This window comes from Bufo bufo, chromosome 6, assembly GCF_905171765.1.
Source record: "Bufo bufo chromosome 6, aBufBuf1.1, whole genome shotgun sequence".
In the NCBI taxonomy this organism is placed as follows: Eukaryota; Metazoa; Chordata; class Amphibia; order Anura; family Bufonidae; genus Bufo; species Bufo bufo.
In genome coordinates this window covers 342,617,521-342,641,596 of record NC_053394.1, presented here as the reverse complement: position 1 = coordinate 342,641,596, position 24,076 = coordinate 342,617,521, and the positions used below count along the sequence as shown (strand labels likewise).

Here is a 24,076-nt window from a genome sequence, read left to right as displayed (position 1 = left end):
GTGGGGCTGGACTCTCATAGTTTCAGGTACTTGGTTAATTGGAGAAGGCGTCCATCAGTTGGTGTCTCCGAGCTGGTGCTTACGGCTGGAGGCAAGATGGAGTTGCCAGGTTGGCTTCTTGTGGATGGTAACATTTTGGGGCTTCTACGATCTCCCTCGTCAGGGGTTAATGTTAATTTAATGTTATTGTTATTTATGGATGTATTTATTTTATTAATAAAACGGCTGCTGTGGCCGATTTAATCCAAGCAAAGTGTGTGGTGTTTTATTGGGATGGTACTTGGATGGGGAAAAAGGGGAAGTTATGGAAGGCCCTGAGTAAGTAACCAATAACCTATCATGTTCAATATAGGACAACACGTTACTAAAAAGGTGAAATGTAAAAATCCACCCATTTGTAGACATTCAAATTTTCCTTCAGACTTTAGTTTCATTTTGATGGCAAGAATAGAACAACCCAATGGACCCTGCTGTCTAGGGCAAAGCAGTGGTGAGCAGGAAGAGAGACAGGAGAGGGCACTGCGCGCACCGTCTCCTCATACAGCTGATCTGCAGGGGTGTCGGGTGTGGGACCCCCAATAATCTGATATTGATAACCTATCCTCATAAATAGTAAAAGCCCAGAGAACCCTTTTCATTTCAACGGGGTCAATCAGGATCTGTTCAAAACCAGATCGGGCACAGAAGGCATGACTCCACTATAGTAAACCTAGTGTCAGTGGGAATTTTCACAGTAGCTCTGCCATTCTATTCATGAACCAGGAAGAGAAGGATGAACAGAATCAAAGGCATAGCTATAAGAGGTACAGAAATAGTGTTCATGCCCTGGCTGGTGCCTGATGGTTCCAGAGGAAAAATACACCGATATTATAGATGTCACATGGTAGATTGGGACCCTGTTACAGGTTATGCATTGGGGCAGTATTAAGTTGCGCGTCTGACCACAGTCTTAGGTAGGTATAATTTTGTTGTAGTAATTGAAATTGAAGTCCTGACCGGCTAATGCTAATCTAACTGTGGAGGCTGGGGCCATCTACTGGTACACACAGCACATGACAGTTTCTGGGTCACGATTATATACACTCTGTAAAAAGAAAATTATCAGGTAATTGCCACAAACATACTTAGAGTAATGCTTTTTATCATTCCTTCTGATAGAGAGAGTAATTTGGGTAATTGAAGCATAATAACAAAAAGAACAAGCACTAAAAGCTCTCACTGATTTGAAGACGTATCATTGTATTATCATAAATTATATTTTCCCACTTGTGCTTTACTAATCTGAACTTTATATCCATTCTGCCATTGCTGTACTGGGAATTCATCTCTCCATGAACTGACTTCCTGGCCAGCCTTGTGTTTATAAGAGGCAGCCAATCAGAGGAGGCAGTTCTGCAGGGAGGAGGGAGAGAGCAGCAGCCTGAACCAATTATGAGACAGGAGGCGTGTCTCAGACCACCTCAGACTCTCTGTACGCACTGTAGATAAACTGTAGTCACAGATCACAGAACTGCTTAAAAAAGCAGCCAAGGAGCAAGATCAGAGGGAAATAAATAGCAGGTAAGGATCATCTATAAGTAGTGATTTACATATCTTTTTTTAACTCCTTACTGGACAGCCACTTTAACACCATAAATTCCATGTGTATTTTCCCAATGGCCTTGGATTCAAGCAGATTTTTTTTTAATTACACTTTGTACAGAGCAGGGCTGTCTGTATATTCCCAGACTTTTGTATAGTACAATACAGTATAATATATATGTATAAAAATATATACCGTATATTTCTGTCCAGGATAATTTTTAAAGCTGGTGGAGCATGTGCAGGTGATTTGTAATTATCACCATTTTATGGTCTACAGTAAATATTGCTTATGTGTTCATATTAGTATCTGAGCAATACACATATATTAGAATATTTCTCATTGTGGTTTCCCAAATTCTCTACAGATTTTTCTTGTAAAATAAAAACTAAATAGAAGGTTTTCAACCCTGAAACACAGCAGTATTATGGATCTGTGTTGAACGGTTCCAGGGATGGGATTCAGCCAGTTCCCTCCATTCAGCCAGTTCCCTCCAGATCCAGTTGTTAAAATTACAACTGGATCGGAGAACTGTGGTACTGGCTGAGTCCTGATTGGGAGCTCTGGCGGTGGCAGGGCAGCTGGAGATGTTCGATTCCATTGCTTCGCGCGCTGCTGATAGTTTAGCTCCTTAGTTGGATGGTATGTGTGTGCAGTGTATATATGGTGTATTTATGTATGTGTACCATTTATATGGTGTATTTATGTGGGTTGCATATATATGGTGTATGTATATGTAAACATGTGTCGTGGCGCAGCGTGTCTGCCATTTGGAACCTGTTAAAAATTTGAATCCCACCCCTAAACAGTTCTGTAGTACGTTACCATAAAAATCTCTGGGCCTGTAAGTATGTGTGTACCTCTGAAATTTTTCTCAAGGACATACAGAATTGTATGACGTCATCGCTCCGCCTGCACTGGCCTCTGATAGGCTACAGGCACTAGGCCTGTAGCCTATCAGAGGAATGGGCAAGGGAGACGCCTCTCCCCTGCTCTATTCATCTGTATCGCGATACAGATGAATATGGAGATGAGCGCTTCCACCGGGCAAATGTCCGGTCTGCCCTATGGCCAGTCCGGCCCTTATAAAGAGGCACCATGTGTCAGAACATGAAATGCTTCTGACTGTCAGTTCTGTGAAACAACAACCTAAAGAACAATTTAGGTAAAGTACTGTATATTAGAAAAAACTGGTTATGATTTTTTTTAAAGATAAAGCAGAATCCTTGTTTAATCCCAAACATCTTTAAAGGGGTGGTCTTTAAAGGGGCCATCAATATCAGATCAGTCTATGGGCACCCCTGCTGATCAGCTGTTTGGAGAGCCCACAGTGCAAACCGTTGATCAGTCGGATCCTTACTAATCTACTATTGATAACCTATCGTATCAATATTAAAACCCCAGAAAACCATTCAAGGAATTAATAATGGTCCAGTTCCTTTTTAACCTATAACTAAAGAACAAATGGATAAAATAACATTTTCAGTTGCACAGATTTTTGTCTGGCCGAATCCTAGCACTAATGCTGGAAATAGGCCAGATCCCCTCCAGGTCCCATTATAGTCAATGGGCTGAAGCGGGGAAAGGCAATATCCAGCTATGCCAGATATGATGAACTCTGGCAGGCTGCTGAAACAGTCTGCCGGAAGATTTTAACACTAGTGTGAAACTTGCCTTAATAGGAAGATGTCAAAAGTACCACAGACTGCAATACTAAAGTCGTAAAGCATAAAAATAAAAAAAATTTTTTAGTATCACTGTAATCGGAATGGGTACGGATCCATTCATTCTCTATGGGGACAGAATGGATGCAGAGAGCACACTATGTGCTCTCCGCATCCGCATTTCCGGGGCGTGGCCCCGATCTTCCGGTCCGCGGTTCCGGAAAAAAATAGAACATGTCCTATTCTTGTCCGCAATTGCGGACAAGAATAGGCAGTTCTATGGGGGTGCCAGTCGGGTGTATTGCGGATCAGCAACTTGCGGATCCGCAATGCACTACGGACGTCTGAATGGACCCAGCTTTAAAGGGGTTTTCTGAGATTTTTTTTTAACTGATAAACCTATCCTCATGACAGATCATCAGTATCTGATCGGTGGAGGTCCAATACCCGGGACCCCAGCTGACCAGCTGTTTGAGAAGGTTGCGGCTCTCCCGTGAGCACAGTGGCCTTCTCTCTGCTTTTCCTCGGCCGTGTGACATCACATTCATTGATCACGTGAAGCAGCTCAGTAATATTTAAGTGAATGGGGCTGGGCTGCAAGACCAAGCACCAAATAGACAGCGATGTGCTTGGTAAGCTGCGAGAAGACAGCGGGGCTCACAGCAGTGCCGGTATCTTCTGAAAACAGCTGATCGACGGGGGTCTCGGGTGTCGAACCCCGACAGATCAGATACTGATTACCTATCAAAAAAATGCTTCAGTTACTGATAATACAACCGCCTGCATCCGTTATGAACGGATCCGGTTGCATTATCTTTAACATAGCCAAGACGGATCCGTCATAAACTCCATCGAAAGTCAATGGGGGATGGATCCGTTTTCTATTGTGTCTGAGAAAACTGATCCGTCCCCATTGACTTGCATTGTGGGTTATGCCGGATCTGTTTTGCTCCTCATCCCATGATGGAAATAAAACCACAGCATGCTGCGGTTTGCTCTCCGGTATGGAAATGCAACAAAACGGAACAGAATGCATTTTGGAGCATTCCATTCTGTTCAGTTTTGTCCCCATTGACAATGAATAGGAACAAAACGGAAGCGTTTTTCTCCAGTATTGAGATCCTATGACTGATCTTAATACCAGAACATGTAAACGCAAGTGTAAAAGAAGCCGAAGTAATCTTGGAAAACCCTTTTAAATATACAAATTGTCCAAAAAAAAAACCTCATGGCTCTGTGAATCGAAAAGTTAAAAAAAAAGTTATGGCTCTTGGATGACAGCAAAAAAAATGTACTCTTTAAAGGTGCAGAAGGGCTAAGTGCAGCGTCCCACTCAGGACACGTGGGAACTGCAAAATCACTGTGAAACGGCATTATTGCATTGCATGTTATTTGCATTACATCACCTGTTGTATCCCTGTTCATAGGCTGGCTATGTGTAATTTAAACATCCCACCACTAGATGGGGATAGCACTACTCTGAGATATCCAGCTCAGCTCAGGTCTTATCGGTCAGTCTGTTGTTAAGTTTGAGAGAGTGCAGATCAAGCACCAAACTGCTCAGGCAAAAGTCTAGTCCAGGAAGGGACAGAAGAAAGGAAAGACTTAAATCCAAAGGATAAAAGCCACTACCCAGGCATCCAAGACCTTTGGGAATCCAGGTGAAGGACACTTTAGCCACAGGCAACCTCACCAAATTACACTGGTTTAAAAGGAACCTTGAAGCCAAGTTAAAACCCAGCCAAACCTATTAACAGTGGATCAACAGAATTCCTCTAAAGAACAAAAGACTGTATTCTGTCTGGATGTATATGCCGTAACTGGAACCAACTTCAGTAAAAGTTGTGAGTTGTATCCTACCACTGTCTACTTCATTCTTCAATTTCACTACAACTGGTTGTACCATCATTAACGGTACTGGCATCACGACAAATACCACCAAGGGACCCAGCCGTTACAAGCACCCTAAACACCACTGCCATCAAGGGCACCTCAACTTCGATCTAGGCTGGTGCTTCCCTACCACAGAGTGTGCCCCGGAGGATTTCGTGCTGTCTTCCTCATCACTGTGCTGCTGGCCCAGGGAGGCTTTCTGCTAACCGTGAGTAAACCGATGAACTGTATTATTGCTGGCCCCTCATCGGCCCACCGTGCACCTCACGTGTAGCCCCTGTGGTTCTGGCACGCCACATAAGGTGCACCCATTATTTTATTCTGTACAATTCTCATGTGCAACTACTAAATTTACAGAATCATGTAAACTCCAGCCTGTAGTCTGCTGATTAGTTCCCAGGGTAATGGATCTAAATCATATTAGTGTCAGATGACCCTCACTGCTAAAGGTAAGAAAGCCACCATATCCAGGTATTGCTATTTATGTGGATCCACGATCCGGACAATTTGTGTTTTATGAGCGGTGGCCCTTTAATTTGAAAAGAGTCAACCTATTGTATAGTTTCCAAAGCACTGAAACCAGTCCATGAAGAATACTAAGCAGCACATTCCTGCCTAAATTCCACTCGAGTGGCACCCTGCTTTGTGCAACCAGTTACTCAGCAATGACCTATACCCAGGAAGGGTAAATCACTCTTCCAGCCACAAAGAAGCCCTGTTCCTGGTTCATCCTGTTATGTTTCTATTCCGCTAGCTGCGTCCACCGGCCCTTGCTCTGCAGATTAAGGAATTTGCAGGGTGTGAGAATACATAACGGGATTAATCTGTTTTCCATTCAGTGTCCAAATTTTATAGGCTTCAATTAACTTCATGTGTTTTACAGTAAGCGTAGCCAGCTGTTGAAATACGATTATATCTGCCGCTGTAAAAGCAATGAAAGATCTGCCTAAAAATGAGCTGCGGAGAGCAAACCAAGCAAGGACAGCGCAGAAAAGACAGATGTAAATCCAGAATTCCAAGATGTGCTGATACATAACTTCCTGTGGTCACCAAACAGGTCAGCGGATACAACCGAGCGCGCCCTTACAAACCTATTGCCATAAGGTAATAACCTAGTTACAATAAAGGCAGAAGAAAAAAACTTGTTGGTTTAAGTCATAGCATAGAACAAAATGTAATTCTCCGGGCTGCCCTATATCAGTGATGACTAATCTCCGGCACTCCAGCTGTGGTGAAACTATGACTCCCAGCATGCTCCATTCATTTCTATGGAGTGCTGAGAACAGCCAAGCAAGTGTACATCTTGGGAGTTGTAGTTTTACTACAGCTGGAGTGTCGGAGATTAGCTATCATAGCCCCATATTGATGACCTACCCTCAGGATGTGGGCGGCGTGGATACGCCGATCATGAGGGCGCTCAGGAGGCGTTGGGTATGTATCCAACGCGATGACGTCACGGACATGCCCAATGCACCTTGCTAGAAGCCAACATGGAGTCCAGTAACATTCTAGGTAGGCTGACGGTGATCATCTTGCACAGGGTAAACACATGGGTGTGTTTTATTAAGATATTAGATTGTGTTCACTTTTTGATTACACAGATGATAATAGTGGGTTGTGGCTTTACGATGGTTGGTCCCACCATTTGGTGGGAGGAGGTAACTTTTAATATTTATGGCTGCTATAATCATTGTTTACACGCTTGATAAAGGCTACTATGTAGCCTAAACGTCGTATTTTTGCTATCTGTACACACTCATGGCTTCAATAAAAGGATACACCGGGGATGCTGCTGTAACTTCTTTTCTTTCTGCTATCCTCAGGATAGGTCATCAGTATCAGATCGAGGAGACAGCGTGCGCAGTGCACACGTGCCATCTCCCTTCTCACCGCTGCTGTATGTCTATGACAGCCCGGAGAACCCCTTTTTAAAGGGACCGGTCACCACAAAATGCAGTGTAATCTGCAGGCAACATGTTATAGAGCAAAAGAAGCTGAGCAGATTGATATATAGGTTTGTGGAAAAGATTAAGTAAAACTTGTAATTTATACATTTAGAGCTTTACTTTTCCTGACTTGAGTTGTACACGGAGATGTTATCAGTGATTGATAGCACTGTGTGTATAAGTGCACGGGGGTTCATCTTAAAGGGATCATCCCACGAAAAATATTCTACATTTTTCAAAGCAGCGCCTGGATCAGAATACTATTGAAATTGCTTGTAATTTAACATTTTGTATAGCCACTCAGTTATTCACTAAAATCTATCTGTATGGCGCCACCTGCTGTTTTCTCTTTTTCTAATTTCTCTGCCCTGCTGTCACGCCTTGCCCTGTGAATGTGCGGAGATCTGCCAGGCTGGCTGCACATGTCTGACTCTTCTCTTTGTTTTGGTTTGGGTTTGAGCTGGATCCACCTTCCCTCAGGTGTACTGGGTTGATTGTTAGCGAGGCTATTTATTCCCCCTTCTCCCAGTGGCCTGTGTGGGTTATAGTTCATTCCTGTGGGCTTTGGATCTGTTGTGGATCGTCTGCTCCAGCTCAGCTCAAGATAAGTCCTCTCTGTTTCTTCCCCTGGTGTCTTTTATCTAGGCCTCTAGGGAGACGCTTGCTTCTTCCTGTTTGAAGAAGCAGGTCGCCTCTTCCCCTTTCCCTACTGCTCAGGGTTTTCCCAGGGTGTATAGACTTAGGCACAAGGGCATGTGCATATCCACCATAAGGGTATGCACATGTGCACAGCAGTATAGGGAAAGCCTTAGGGATCGCTAGGAGGTGACCCTTTTCTCCCTAGCTTTTGGGCCTAGTAAATTGTTCTGGTTGTTTTCTCTGTGTTTGGTTATTTCCCTGCTTACCTACCTACCGTGACACCTGCTCAGTGAGGTAGAAGTACATGCTCAGTTCCATCCTTCACCTGCCACCAGCTGCATTAAAAAGGACACTATCCCCATGAAAGTGCACACCCCCTAAACTGTCAGCTTACAATAAATCTAGCAGAGCAGTTGGAGCAATGAATGCAGGGCTCGACAAATCCCAGGCGCCAGGTCGCCATGGCGACCAGGAATTTAGTCCTGGCGCTTGGGTATTTGTCAGCCCGTTTTCAAAGGTGCCCGGGCGATGGGTGCGGAGCTGCCGTTCTGTCCGGAGGCAGCACCGTTTGAAACAGCTCCGTCACAGCACACAATAGCAGAGACGCTGGCAGCAGGGAGGGGAGGGGCTCGGGAGGAGTGGAAGCTGCTTCTGCCAGCCCCTCCCCTCCCCGCCCACCAACCAATCAGAGCTGAGGCGAGGCAAGCACTAGCAGCTCTGAGCCCGAGTCACTGACACAAGTACAGGAGGGAGTCTAAGTAAGAAAGAATCGAATGAGTCTCAGGTTAAAAGAATCTAAAGATCCGATTAGTTAGAGACTCATTCGATTCTTTGAGTTAAAAGAACAGTCAGTCAGAGTCTAGAACAGGTCACACTGAGGCTGTCGGCTGATGCTTTTGCAGTAGTGATAAGATTAGGGACAGGAGCAGAGAGGTGGGAGAAGTGACAGGACACAGTTTAGATTACAGTTTGAATTAACCCTTTAGGATCAAATTGGCTTCTCAAGGAGATCTATATGTTAAAGGCATCCCTTCTTCTGTCTCATTCAGTAGCTATAGAACTAAGGCTACTTTCACACTTGCGGCAGGATGGATCTGGCAGGCTGTTCACCCTGTCGGATCCGTCCTTCCGCTGTTTCGCCGGACCGCAGCTCTGTCCCCATTGACTATAATGGGGGCAGAGCTCTGGCGCAGCACGGCAGTGCATGGTGAAAGGCCGCCGGACTAAAAGTCCTGCATGTCCAACTTTTTAGTCCGGCGGCCTCTCACCGCGAACTGCCATGCTGCGCCGGAGCTCCACCCCCGTCCCCATTATAGTCAATAGGGTCAGGGGATGGAGCGGCAGTATATGTAACATGGTATACAGCATTATTGGGGGGGCTCTATGGAGAAGTGGGGGGGGCACTATGGGGGCACCTACTAGGGGCTTTATGACGCGGCTCCGCCTGGCTCCTAACTTTTTTAGCTGGCTCCTAGATTCCAAGGAAATTTGTCAAGCCCTGAATGAATGAATCTCTGGATCCAGGTACAGGGCTGGTTCTAAGTTTGTTATTCATGTACTATATGGTATCAGATTTTAATTTCTTTCATTAATCATGGGGATAACCCATTCTGTTTCACCTATGCCACAAATGTCAGATAGGTGTGGGTCCCAGAGGTGGAACCTGCACCTATCTCTAAAATGGAGTACTTAAATTTCGTGAAAGCGCACTGTGCAGCCGCCCTATATTTACTTCTATGGAGCTGCTGAAAATAGTTGAGCCAGTGCTTAGCCATTTTTGCCACTGCTAAAGAAATGAATGTAGGACGTCTGCGCATGCGCTCTCATTCTCTTTGGGAGCTTTGTTGTAGAGATAGGTGCGGGTCACAGAAGTGGGATCTGTTCCTGTCTGATATTAGTGGCATATCCTAGCCATATTCCACCAATGTTCAAGGTGAGACAACCTGTTAAAGTTATAAATGTATAAATTACAAGTTTTACTGGATCTTTTTCCACCAAAACATATATCAGTCTGCTCAGCAACTCCTGTTCTATAACATGCTATCTGTACTGATTGTGGCATCCAGCACCTCCAAACAGCTGATTGGCAGGGGTGCCGAGTCAGACCTCTACCAATCTAATATTGATGGTCTGTTCTAGCTATAGGCCATCAATTTTATAGTCCCAGATAACCCCTTTAAATATGACAGTGCATACAGGCCATCTATGGGAGAATGACTGCAAACATATGGATGATGGAGGCATACTGAACTACAGCAGAGCAAGTCATTATAAAACAAAGTAGTCATATGGCTGTGTATACGAGTCCTCTATATACGGTAACTAACATGCATGAATAGCAATACCCTAATATATGATGTGCTGCAACCCAGGAGGAGGAGAGCAAAACAAGAGAATAGGAGCAGGCTCTGACTGGCCCACAGGGGTACAGGTGAATTCCCCAGTGGGCCCCTGAGCAAGGTGGGCCCCTAGTCTCCCACCCACTGCACAAGTGGCACATAACACAGTAGACTTACTGCACTACATACATATATTCAGTGTACAGCACCTCAACCAGCCTATGTTCATATACAAAACGTGATAGATTATTAAAGAAACTCCCCAGTTTATTATTATAGACACGATCAGAGCTGAGATGACTTCTAGGTATAGAGGAAAGCTACCAGTGTCCTCTTCTCCCCAGGACCTGCCTTCTGATCTAGTAGCATCTTGCTGCTGTGTGAGCAGGTAATATTTGAATGTATCGGTACAGTTGGCCCCCAAAATAAATTTTACTGGTGGGCCCTAGGCACTGGATAGGAGTGATGGTAGCAAGAATGGTAGTAGTAATCAGGACACACTCTGAAACACCCCTGGGCTGTGCAGTTATAGGAATGTCACACCTGTTCCTCCCTTTGGGGCACACCCTGGTTTTGGGGCTCCTGCCTGATGTAGTTTGGGTGCCCTTGGTGTTGGTGGTTTTGAGGTGCAAGGCAGGGTCCCGTGTGTTGGTGGAGGAGGTAATGGGTGACGAGGCAGCTTTGCAGTAGAACAATTCTTTACTGAAGATTCCACTTTAAGCACATCAGTTACAGTTCTCAGCATGCAGTGGACTGGCAGATGGTACACACATGCACTTTCCATAGTTTTTATAGGTTAAATCTCTGGTAAAGGTAATTATTAGGCCAAGGTGTCTCTTTAAAGCAATCCTCCTTAGGGCTCATGCACACGAACGTGTGTCGGCTGTTGTGTGCATTGGGGACTGCAATTTGCGGTCCTCAATGCCAGGGCACCATCCGTGCGGTTGCCGTAGATGGATCCAGACCCATTCAGCATGTTGTATTTATTTTATTTTTTTGCAGTGCGGAGGCACGGAGAGAAACCCCACGGAAGCACTCTGTAGTGCTTTCATGGGGTTCCGTGCCTCCGTTCCAGGCTGCAGACCTATTCGGCCATGGCTGTGCAACGGCCGTGTGCATGCGCCCTTACACTGCAATTCTGTAGCTGAATCTTGCACAAGCAAAACTTCCTTTTCTGCAATGGAACCTCAAGGCAGACCCTAACGTCAGACTATGCTCTGTACCTTGTTTGAGCAAGTTGCCGAACTTCCATTGTATGCTTTCACAATGTCCTCTGTGGGATGTGGATAGTTTCTGTTATGCAGATGATCAAGCCACTTCTCAAGGCACCATAAGACTTTAAATTCCTTGGCAAGTAGCAATTGAGACTCAGTGGACTTCTCACTACACCTCTTTTTATTACCTGGCCTGCTTTCTGAGTATGCAAAGTTTTCTGGGCAGAACCCTGGTTGACGTCTAACCCAGGGATGATTCCTATCTCAGCTACAACACTTAAAGGGGTTATCCATTAATTAAAATTGATGACCTATCCTCAGGCTAGGTAATCAATATCAGATCGGTGGTGGTTCGACACCCGGGACCGCTGCCGATCAGCTGTTAGAAGAGGCCCAGCACTCCATGAGCACTGCAGCTTCTTCTTATGGCCATGTTACATCACTGTACATTGGTCACATGGCCTAGTTGCATCTCAGCCCCCTAGAAGTAAATGAGGCTGAGCTGCAATATCAAGCACAGCCTCTATACCAGGGCTGGCCAACCTGCGGCTCTCCAGCTGTTGTAAAACTACAACTCACACCATGCCCTGCTGTAGACTGATAGCTGTAGGCAGTCTAGCCATGCTGGTAGTTGTAGTTTTGCAACAGCTGGAGAGCTTCAGGTTGGCCATCCCTGCTCTATACTATGTACGGAGCTGATGAGAGATACCGGGAGCCGTTTGCACTTACCAGAGCTCAGGTGAGCATGGCGGCTTCCTGTAACAGATGATTGGCAGAGCTGCCGGGACTCGGACCCCTGCTGATCTGATAATCCGGAGGATAGGTCATCATTATCTATTCCTAGATAAACCCTTTAACATGTATTCACTCTTCAAAGTCTAAACTCAGACTACTCTAACTATTTGCTGATTCACTCTTCCCTGTGGGGAAGTTAAACAGCGCCACCTAGTGGCTGGTGGTGGATATTACGGCCTATTAACACCTTGTGCATAAATATGCAGAAATGTATTTACCAAACAAAAATACTTTTTAACCCCTCTTGCAGTGTACCGTTGCATTGTAGTGCAGATGTTGCTATGAAAATGTCTGCTTTTACACTGAAGATGTAAGCAGAGTAGAGACTATTTTATGACTATTTTATGACAGCCTGTATTGCAGGGGTTGTAGCGGAATGTAAATCATTACCAAAAGTAACAATTTGAATCCCACAATTTATTCCAGTATATATTACATGTGTATACCCCATGCACGTGCTGTGTACTGGTCCTTCATTTCACTTTTCCGATTCCAGTCTAGTATAACATGTAGACATTACACTGCAGCTTGTGTGGTCACCAGCACCTCCACTGCTGGAAATTTTAATAGAGTGTCCATATAATATGGTTATTTACTTTTTTGGCCAAAAGAACCTAACATGTGGTAAGATCATTCTACACAACCACAATTTGGCAAAATCTTTTAAAATCTAGCCACCCATATGAACGGTTACATTGGAAAAGATCCTGCACACGGGCAGAGAGTCAAGATCAACTATTTTGTCTTCAGCATAATGAAGTTAAACCTTTAAGCATTTTAAATCCTTACGTTGAACCTTTTTTTGTCAAAGGGGATCTGTCCGCTCTCCTGACATCATTGTATTCTCTATGAATTAACAATTCAGTATTTTTTATTTTATTTAGAATGCTATATTGTGCCGTTCCTCTGTTATTCCTCCTAAATAATTCTGAAAAAAATGACAACTGGATGTTACCAATACCCTTGTCAAAGGGGTCTGATACGATCAGCACTAATTGGACATTGCCACTCACAGGTGGCACCCATTCTTATTTTTCTAGTAGGAATAACAGAGGTACAAAACAGATGATCCAGAAATGTTATTTTATGGGGAATTCAAGTATTTACTGAAACAGAGATGTCACATCATTAACCAATATCACTGGTATATAGGATCCTATCTGTTCTCTTGTTTAAATACATAGGAAATGCTTACATCATTGAAACCTAGCCAGCAGGGGTGGCCTAATCATTTGGGCATCAGTGTCCGAGGGCCCACGGCCAAAGGAGGAAGAACGCTGCCCCTTGGTCAATCACAACACTCCTTAAAAGGGGTTCTCTGGAAATAATGCCTTTATACATAATGCCTGTAGCCTGCCTCTGTAAATACAAGATTCATACTTGCCTGCCTCCCGCCACTCCGGTCCTCTGTGCTGGCTCTTGCAGGCCTAGGTTCCGGTCCCCAGACTGTTTACATCTGCCACTGCATGGGCATGGTCACATGCTCCGCTGCTGCCAACTACTGGCTTCAACGGTTAATGCCCGTGGCAGATGTAATCAATCTGGGGACTGGAAAATGAATGTGTGGGAGCCAACGCTAAGGTCCGGATTGGCATGGAGCAGGTAAGTATCAGTATTCTAATTATGAAGGAAGGCTACAGGCATTATGTAAAAAGGCATTATTCCCTTTAAGTCTTAAAGGGGCAGATCGCCTATTCTTAGACAAAGCCACCAATATTAGATCGGAAGGGGTCCAACTCCAGTCACCTTTACCAGATAATTTGTGGGCTATTGTGTAAAAGAAAACTGTTGAAGTGTATAAATATGCCGGGAAAATGGATCTTTTACACAATGAACCAGAATTGTCCCTCTTTGACAGTCCAAACAGTTGGGAGGTATACATCTTGTTCGACTAGTCCCACAGTGTCACCAGCCCTCTACCAGTGCCAGGGTATGCTTGGCTACTCAATTCAAACTCAAACATAGCTTAGGCTATCTGCACTATATTTTCAGTTTTTTGGGGGGTTGGGGTCCCATTATTGGATCACAAAGCCGAAAATAACGATGGTGCTGGATTCCTCATATGATGATATATTGACTGTAATGGGGTCCATCATTTTGCAAGATAAAATATCGCTGCATACCGTGCGAATTTGTGCTGCAATTTTGATGGACTCTGCAAGAGAAGCTCCTAACAGAACCTTCAACACATATGTGAACATAGACTTACCTTTACTCTACCTACATGTGTAATGCCCCAGAGTGGCATTACACCCCTCTACTATCTGCTATGGTTAGGCTACTTTCACACTTGCGTTGTTCTTTTCCGGCATAGAGTTCCGTCACAGGGGCTCTATACCGGAAAAGAACTGATCAGGTATATCCCCATGCATTCTGAATGGAGAGTAATCCGTTCAGGATGCATCAGGATGTCTTCAGTTCAGTTGTTTTGACTGATCAGGCAAAAGAGAAAACCGCAGCATGCTACGGTTTTATCTCTGGCTAAAAAAACTGAAGACTTGCCTGAATGCCATTTTTTCCCATAGGAATGTATTAGTGCCGGATCCGGCATTCAGAATACCGGAATGCCGGATCCGTCCTTCCGGTATGCGCATGCGCAGACTGAAAAAAAGGTGAAAAAATAAATGCCGGATCCGTTTTTGCCGGATGACACCGGAAAGACGGATCCGGCATTTCAATGCATTTTTTCGACTGATCAGGCATTTTTAAGACTGATCAGGATCCTGATCAGTCTTACTAATGCCATCAGTTAGCATACATTTTGCCTGATCCGGCAGGCAGTTCCGGCGACGGAACTGCTTGCCGGATCTCTCTGCCGCAAGTGTGAAAGTAGCCTTAGGCTACTGTCACATTAGCGTTTTTCTTTTCCGGCATAGAGCTCCGTCACAGGGGCTCTATACCGGAAAAGAACTGATCAGGGATATCCCCATGCATTCTGAATGGAGAGTAATCCAGGATGTCTTCAGTTCAGTAATTTTGACTGATCAGGCAAAAGAGAAAACCGTAGCATGCTACGATTTTATCTCCGGCGAAAAAAACTGAAGACTTGCCTGAATGTTTTTCCATAGGAATGTATTAGTGCCGGATCCGGCATTCAAAATACCCGAATGCTGGATCCGTCCTTCCGGTCTGCACATGCGCAGACCTTTAAAAATGAGAAAAAAATAAATACTGGATCCGTTTTGCCTGATGACACCGGAAAAACGGATCCGGTATTGCAATGCATTTTTCTGACTGATCAGGCATTTTTCAGACTGATCAGGATGCCAAGCCAGCTAGAGCACCTTCAGTTCTGCTGGATGTGGAGTCCACAGCTCGAAGCCTCAGAAGCCAGGGGGAAAAAGTTTTCCCTGGACAAAGTTAGAGATAGACCAGATTACAAAGTTAAGTACAGCATAAGGAGGAAGCTGAGTTCTATAGCTACCCTGTCAGCACAGCAGAGTCAGAGAGTGACTGATGTAGCAGGGAGGAGTTTGGCTGCCACAGTTAATGCCAAAGCCTTCTGGAACCAAGATAAAGCCTGTAAATCGTTTTGGAGAATGTTTATGCAAAGTAAAACTGTTATCAACTTCATCACAAGGTCTGGACTTAATTTATTCCCTCACCCCCTTCCTCAATAACCCCCTTTTCATTGCTGCGGAGCCAACGCCTAGGGTCCAGCGTATCCAGGTAGGAGCACCGTGACACGTGCACCAACATTAAGGGACATAATAGGCCACCCTACACCACTCTGGCATTCCTACACCTGGGTACTATCCACAGTATCACTAAAAGGGGCCCTGTGCCCTTGTTGCTTCACTGCAACTGGCGTCACAAAAACAAGTACTTTTTTTACTCTTAAAAGGCCCTGGGGGGTGGTGCCCGCTGCATATGGCCATGTGTACCATCATTTCCTGCACATTGTGTAGTCTTTCTGAAGCCCTCAAAGGAGGCTCAGAGATTATACACAATGTTAACAAAGCTGAACTGTATTATCGTCCTGCCTGTTTTGCATTATATAGCACATATACTGTGAGGTCTATGGAAATGTCCGTCTGTGGACTTCAGACTGTTGACTGCACACGCACAAATGCAGAGTTAAAGGGGTATTCCGGTTGTTTCACGTTATCCCCTATCCACAGAATAGAGGATAACTATTAGATCAGTGGGGGTCCTACCGCTTATGTGTCAGCCTATACTCGGCTATCTCCGGAACTCCCATAGAAATGAATGGAGTGGGCACACGCTTGTGCGACCAGCCCCTCCGTCCATTTCAGGGGGTTGCAGTAGTATGAGGCCCCCATTCTTGTGATCAGTTGGGGTCCCAGTGGTAGGACCCCCACTGATCTAATGGTTATCCCCTATCCTGTGGATAGGGGATAACATAAAACAACCCGAATACTCCTTTAAAGCCCCTTTACATGGGACTATTGAGAACGAACATTGTACGAACACTAGTTTCCGATAATGTACCGTTGTAAAGGGGCTGCTGATCACCTGATGAACCAGCAAAAAATGCACGTTCATCGGGTGAAATCATCATACATGCTGACATATAAATCACCATTTCTGGGCAGCAGATCTTGCTGTGTAAACCGCGATTTGCTGTCCAGAAACAATGAATCTGTATGAGGGCTCATGCACACGACCGTTGCCTGTTTTGTCATCCGCAAATTGCGGAACTGCAAAATAAGGATCCCTATTCATAAGTTACTGAGCTCTTTTTTTCTCCTAAAAGGAAGTTTAAGGGCTCATGCCCATGGTCGTATTACACACTGACAGCAATGAAAGGTGGATTCTGTGTGCGCAAATCTGCACCCAAACTCTGCAAGGTGAACAAGCCCTAATGCTCCTCAGGACAACTTTGATCATAAGCGGCAAAAAAAAAAAACTGAAGTATTTATAATTTTTATATCATCTGCATGCAATCAAGCCATAGTTTGTGTAGTTCTCTAATTTAAAAGCCTTTATAAAGCTGACCATACTAATTTCGTAGCTGCGGGTCAAACATTCACCTCATCCAACCTTGCATGTTTATTTCAACTAAGAGCAAGAGGAATAAAAACGCAGCCAAGATATACAAATCCAACATGCAAGATCCTTATATGTTGGGCTGCTGAATTCTGCTATTTACAGTGGGCAAGAAGCTAAGCTTCACCTTTAAAGGGGTTATCTGAGACAAAAAAAATGTCCCCCATATGCCCGGGCCCCTCAAACTGAATATACTTACCTGGCTCCCCGCACCGCCGCTGCTGCTTTTCCCCGTTGTGGTAATGTGAACAGTGCTGGAAGGTGTGTTGTCCCACTTCAGGTACCTCAGATGGGGGAGACAGATAAAATCCAGAGAGTGGCAGTAGTCTCAGCAAAGCATAGTTTGCGGAGACATTTTTGTATACATTTTCTGGGCTGGATTTTACTTGGACTGGTTGCAAGGCTTGGTAGAGGGAGTTGCCAGTTCACACCCTTCCAGTATCCAGTATGGGTTTTCCTTTCTACCTGAGGTGATCGCATATGGTCTCACAAGGGGTCTGAGGATCTCATCTTGGTACCTAATGGCAGTCAGGCTACCTCTGGCGAGCACATGGAGGGCTGTGCAGCCCGCCAAAGAAATGCCACCCCACACCATTACTGACCCAATGCCAAACCGGTCATGCTGGAGGATGTTGTAGGCAGCAGAACGTTCTCCACGGCGTCTCCAGACTCTGTCACGTCTGTCACATGTGCCCAGTGTGAACCTGCTTTCATCTGTGAAGAGCACAGGGCGCCAGTGGCGAATTTGCCAATCTTGGTGTTCTCTGGCAAATGCCAAACGTCCTGCACGGTGTTGGGCTGTAAGCCCAACCCCCACCTGTGGACGTCGGGCCCTCATATCACCCTCATGGAGTCTGTTTCTGACCGTTTGAGCAGACACATGCACATTTGTGGCCTGCTGGAGGTCATTTTGCAGGGCTCTGGCAGTGCTCCTCCTGTTCCTCCTTGCACAAAGGCGGAGGTAGCGGTCCTGCTGCTGGGTTGTTGGCCTCCTCCACGTCTCCTGATGTACTGGCCTGTCTCCTGGTAGCGCCTCCATCCTCTGGACACTACGCTGACAGACACAGCAAACCTTCTTGCCACAGCTCGCATTGATGTGCCATCCTGGATAAGCTGCACTACCTGAGCCACTTGTGTGGGTTGTAGACTCCGTCTCATGCTACCACTAGAGTGAAAACACCGCCAGCATTCAAAAGTGACCAAAACATCAGCCAGGAAGCATAGGAACTGAGAAGTGTCTGTGGTCACCACCTGCAGAACCACTCCTTTATTGGGGGTGTCTTGCTAATTGGCTATAATTTCCACCTGTTGTCTATCCCATTTGCACAACAGCATGTGGAATTGATTGTCACTCAGTGTTGCTTCCTAAGTGGACAGTTTGATTTCACAGAAGTGTGATTGACTTGGATTTACATTGTGTTTAAGTGTTCCCTTTATTTTTGAGCAGTGTATATGGGAACCCCCCCCCCCCCAGTGATAATTAACTGGACTGTTCCGTGTATGAAAAAATGTCCCAATAAATGCAATGTTTGGCCCAGAAAGCTGCGGTGGACGACGATTCTTGTGAGAATGACCCCCCCCCCCCCCTCCCCCAAGTACAGCGATCCCTTACACCAGGCATGCTCAACCTGCAGCCCTTCAGCTGTTGTAAAACTACAACTCCCACAATGCCATGCTGTAGGCTGTTCGGGCATGCTGGGAGTTGTAGCTTTGCAACAGCTGGAGGGCCGCAGGTTGAGCATGCCTGCCTTACACCGTGTAGGGATGAAAACATCCGGTGTCAGGGGAAGGGGGGGGGCAGCCAATGGCACATGGGGACAGGGATGAGCATCGCAGGTGACCAGGAGTGGCGCGAGAAGCCAGGTAAGTATATTCAATGTGAGGGGCCTGGGCATATGGGGGACAACCCCTTTAAAGACCTTCATCAAATAATATATACAGCCCCTTTAAATCCATAACTGGATATGAGCACCAACATGGCAATTCACCATGAAAATCTGCACTGACCATCAGAATCCATACTGTTCTATAGGCACAATCATTCACTGTTAAATATGTGCTGCTTGTAACATTTCGTACATGTTCACAACAAGCAGGGTGTGAGACTACATAATGGGTGTGTGTCTGTCTTCCATCCTGAAATCTTCAATGAAATGCATGTGTTTTTATTATCGACAGAGGCAACGATTGTGAAAAATCTTAGCAGCTGCTACAAGGTGGGCAATGGTGTATAGCTGGATTTAGGCTACTTTCACACTTGCGGCACAGGAATCCAGCAAAAACGTATGCAAACTGATTGCATTTTAAGACTGATCAGGATCCTGATCCATCTGACAAATGCATTGCAAGAACGGATCAGTCTGTCCGTTTGTCATACAGACAAACGGATCAGTTTTGATGTTTCACATTTTTACCGGTCTGCACATGCGGATCCGGCATTCCGGTATTTTGAATGCCGGATCCCGCACTAATACATTCCTATGCATTCAGGCAAGTCTTCAGGTTTTTTTTGGGCCGGAGATAAAACCGTAGCATGCTGCGGTTTTATCTTTTGCCTGATCAGTCAAAATGACTGAACTGAAGACATCCTGGACGGATTGCTCACCATTCAGAATGCATGGGGATATAAGTGATCAGTTCTTTTCCGGTATAGAGCCCCTAGGACGGAACTCTATTCCGGAAAAGAAAAACGCAAGTGTGAAAGTACCCTTACATGGGCCGATGTTCGGGTCGATTTATCGGGGACTTGCTTTCCTACGAACGCTTCCTTTCAGACAATCAGCTGCGACTCACAGCATCTAAATGAGCCTTAAAACATATTGTATGCCATACTAAAAGAGTAAAAAGAGGACTTTACACACAAAGAGAAGCCAACATACTGTATAGGGCAGTGGTTGGCAAGCCGCGGCTCGCGAGCCACATGCGGCTCTTTTGATCCTTCACTGCGGCTCTTTGGTTCGGGCTGGCGGGTGGGCGGCCGCGCAGCCATATCGCGCCGCTCAAGCTGCTTGTAAATTGTCCGTCATGCGCCTGCTGCCCCGTCTGTCTGCTCCTTCCTCTTTATGAATGAAGCAGGCAGGCGGGGCAGGAGGCGCATGACGGAGGGAGAGATGTCACGCTGCGCACAGCAGCAGAAGGGCGGGCAGCGCGGCTCTAGTTCGGCTGCCCACTGTGAGGAGGGGTGGAGTGGTGAAGAGGCCGCCGCTCAGGAGGAACGAAATGTCCTGCAGCAGAAAGGTAGGAGCTGCCCCCGGTGTGTGCACTGCACCGGCCCCGCCGCAGGTGTCCCTGCCCCCTTCCTTCCCCCCACTAATACATTACTTACTGGAAGGCACTTATGGGGGATATCTGTGGATGACGCACTTATGGGGGATATCTGTGGATGGCTCACTTATGGGGGATATATGTGGAGGGCACTTATGGGGGATATCTGTGGAGGGCACTTATGGGGGATATCTGTGGATGACACATATATAGCATCTTATGCTATATATGTGTCATCCACAGATATCCCCCATAAGTGCGTCATCCACAGATATCCCCCATAAGTGCGTCATCCACAGATATCCCCCATAAGTGTGTCATCCACATTACATCCACATCTGCAGACAAGTTTAACCGCCTCACGTCCGCCCATAGGATATAAACGTCCTATGGGTGGACGTCTATTTCTGACAGCACGTTTTAGAACGTCCTGTCAGAAATAGCAGCTGCACGCTAATCGTGCAGCTGCTGATCGGGTTGCCCGCTGTCGGTGACAGCAGGGCAACCCTTAGAGAAGGCAGGGACAGTGCCCAGGTGTCCCTGCCTTCACGATCGCTGCAGACACAGCGCTCACCGAGTAGACTGAACCCCTCAGGTGAACGCTGTAAAAATAAATAAATAGAAACTGTGCTAAAACAACCAATTTTTTGGTCACCTTGCCCCATAAAGTGTTATAATGAATGATCAAAAAATCATATGTACCCAAAAATAGTACTAATAAAACTGGCACCTTATCCCCTAGTTTCCAAAATGGGGTCACTTCTTGGGAGTTTCTACTGTAAGGGTGCATCAGGGGGCTTCAAATGGGACATGGCATCTAAAAACCATGTGGAGTTCCTTTTCTTCTGCGCCCTGCCGTGTGCCCATACAGCAGTTTATGACCACATGTGGGGTGTTTCTGTAAACCGCAGAATCTGGGTAATAAATATTGAGTTTTGTTTGGCTGTTAACCATCGATGTGTTAAAGAAAAAAATTGATTAAAATGGAAAATCTGCCAAAAAAGTGAAATTTTAAAATTTGATCTCCATTTTCCTTTAATTCTTGTGGAACGCCTAAAGGGTTAACAAAGTTTGTAAAATCGGTTTTGAATACCTTGAGGGGTGTAGTTTCTACAATGGGGTCATTTATGGGGGTATCCACTATGTAGGCCCCACAAAGTGACTTCAGACCTGAACTGGTCCTTATAAAGTGGATTTTGGCAATTTTCTTAAAAATTTGAAGAATTCCTTCTAAACTTCGAAGCCTTCTAACGTCCTAAAAAAATAAAATGACATTTCCAAAATGATGCCAACATAAAGTAGACATATGGGGAATGTTAAATAATAAATATTTTATGAGGTATCACTTTCTGTTTTAAAAGCAGAAAAAATTTAAATTTAGAAAATTGCGAATTTTTCAAATTTTTGGGTAAATTTGGGATTTTTTCATAAATAAAGGTGAAATATTTTGACTCAAATTTATGACTATCATGAAGTACAATGTGTCACGAGAAAACAGTCTCTGAATGACTTGGATAAATAAAGGCGTTCCAAAGTTATTACCACATAAAGTGAGATATGTCAGTTTTGCAAAATTTGGCCTGGTCAGGAAGGGGGCAAAGGGCCCAGATGGGAAGTGGTTAAGAAAAGTAAAAAATGATAAAGATAAAATGAAATAATAATCAAGATCCAAATAAAAGAACGTACATATAAAAGTATTCAAAAACACACTGTGGGCTCATGCCCACGAATGTAAGGGCGCCGTGCCTGTGCTGCGGACCGCAAATAGCGGTCCGCAATGCACGGACACAGACCATGGGGCAGCTGCATGAGGATCGCGGACCCATTCACTTGAATGGGGTTCGCGATCCGCATCCGACTGCCCGCACCGCAAAAAAGTAGCACATGCTGAAGTGAATGGGTCCATGATGCGGGCTGCACACGGCCGTGTGCAGCCCGCATCATGGACCCATTCACTTCAATGGGTCCAGGATCCGGGATATGAGTGCTACAGTGTGCTTCAGTGGTGCTTCTGGCTGTGCCTCCGCACCGCAAAAAAGTAGTGCATGCGCCCGGATCCTGGACCCATTGAAGTGAATGGGTCCTTGATGCGGGCTGCACACGGCCGTGTGCAGCACGCATCATGGACCCATTCACTTCAGCATGCGCTACTTTTTTGCGGGCACACGGTCGTGTGCATGAGCCTAATAGTCCTCACTGGTACTGTTGATGCAATATTTTAGGTTTTAAAAATGTGGCTCTCGAAAGAAATTCCAATCGTGGTTTTGGCGATATTTGGCTCAGTTGACAAAAAAGGTTGCCCACCACTGGTATAGGGTAATGTAAGAAAACACTAAACCTAAAGTACAAAGCAATGTGTAGAATTATAATAGATGCTAATAATAATCACATACGGTTTATGGAAGTTCTCAGAAAGTGACAAAGTATTACAGTGGTCACATTGAAGAACAGTAAAGGGCTCATTCACCTGACCGGTGGGTCCGCATTAGTTTCAAAACTTTGCAGAACAGGTACGGACTGATACATTTCAATGGGGCCACAAAAGATGCACGCTGTCCACATCCGTAGTTCCATTCCACGGCCCCGCAAAAAAGATGGAACATGTCCTATTCTTGTCCGCAATCGTGGACAAGAATAGGCATTTCTATGATGGGCCGCGCATTCCGTTCCGCAAATTGTGGAAGTCACATGGGCGGCATCCGAAATTTTGCGGCCCGTAAAACACGCCACGGTCGTCTGATTGCGCCCTAAAGCTGGTTGTACACCTAACCATGTACACATAAAATATATGCTAGCAGATCTTTCCCAACACTTAGGGGGTCATTTATTAAGACCAGCGCTTTAGACCGGCCTCTTCATAACTTTGGCGTATTTCTGTATAGTAAATGACCTCCTTTTTCTTGCAATAGAGGTGCAAGAGCCTGAGAACAGGACAATCCTGTGTGGCTGCAGAAGGTAGGGCAGGCAGCATGGAGGGAGAGGAGGAGAATAACAGACCTTCCTCCTGTCCATGCGTGGGTCTAGATCAGCTCACAGAAAGGGATAACAGAAGCTCTTCATGTTATCTGCCCCCATATCAATCAGAGAGCATACTTACTCTCGGTCTCATATGCTGGGGCCATTTATTTAAGAAAAGGAGTGAAAAGATGAGTCTAATTACCTGTTTGACCCCTCAGATGCTGCTGTCAATGGCAGTAGCACCTAAATGGTTTCACTGAAAAATAAATTAAAATATGAACTTTTCTCCCATATACAATATTTTATTACTGAAAAATAAATTTTTAAAGATGCTCCACTTCCATAACGACCCATGCAATCCAGAATGCATTATTTTTTTTGGTCACAGTAAACAGTTAAAAACAAAGTAGTAAAACATGATAAAAACTGTGTAAATGTGGGATTATTCTAATTGCACTGACCATGACAATATTTAAAGAACCACTAAACGCTGAAAAAAGCATTACATGCACATAAAGTTTGTCTATAATTTTTTCTGCGTGGACATCTGCAATCTACAGTCAGAGAAACGCCTCCTTCAGCCAGGGGTGCACATAGATCTCATAGGGCCCCATAGCAAAACTTAGTATGGGTTCCCCCTACGCCACCAATTTCCCAGTAAGTGTGCGTTAAACACTCCCAAGCAAGGTGGAACCCAAAGTACAACATGACAGATTTCTGATTAATTAACTTTTTTTTTTTTATTAAGCAGAAGAAATTTTAATTAAAAAAA

The 24,076-nt window shown here is 45.2% G+C and overlaps 1 protein-coding gene across 4 annotated transcripts in view; it reads right to left on the bottom strand.

Annotated features, from left to right (window-relative positions):
- The window catches only part of LOC121003249 (phosphatidate phosphatase LPIN3-like), a 106,276-nt gene that overhangs the window by 45,551 nt on the left and 36,649 nt on the right, over positions 1-24,076 (bottom strand). For 2 of the 4 annotated variants that reach the window (XM_040434927.1, XM_040434931.1), the window contains exon 1: positions 12,007-12,146. The exons of the other annotated variants lie outside the window; for them this stretch is intronic. The gene's annotated coding sequence lies outside the window, so the exon portion shown is untranslated. Of the gene's footprint in view, positions 1-12,006; positions 12,147-24,076 lie in introns of those variants that run through there. 4 annotated transcript variants of the gene reach the window in all.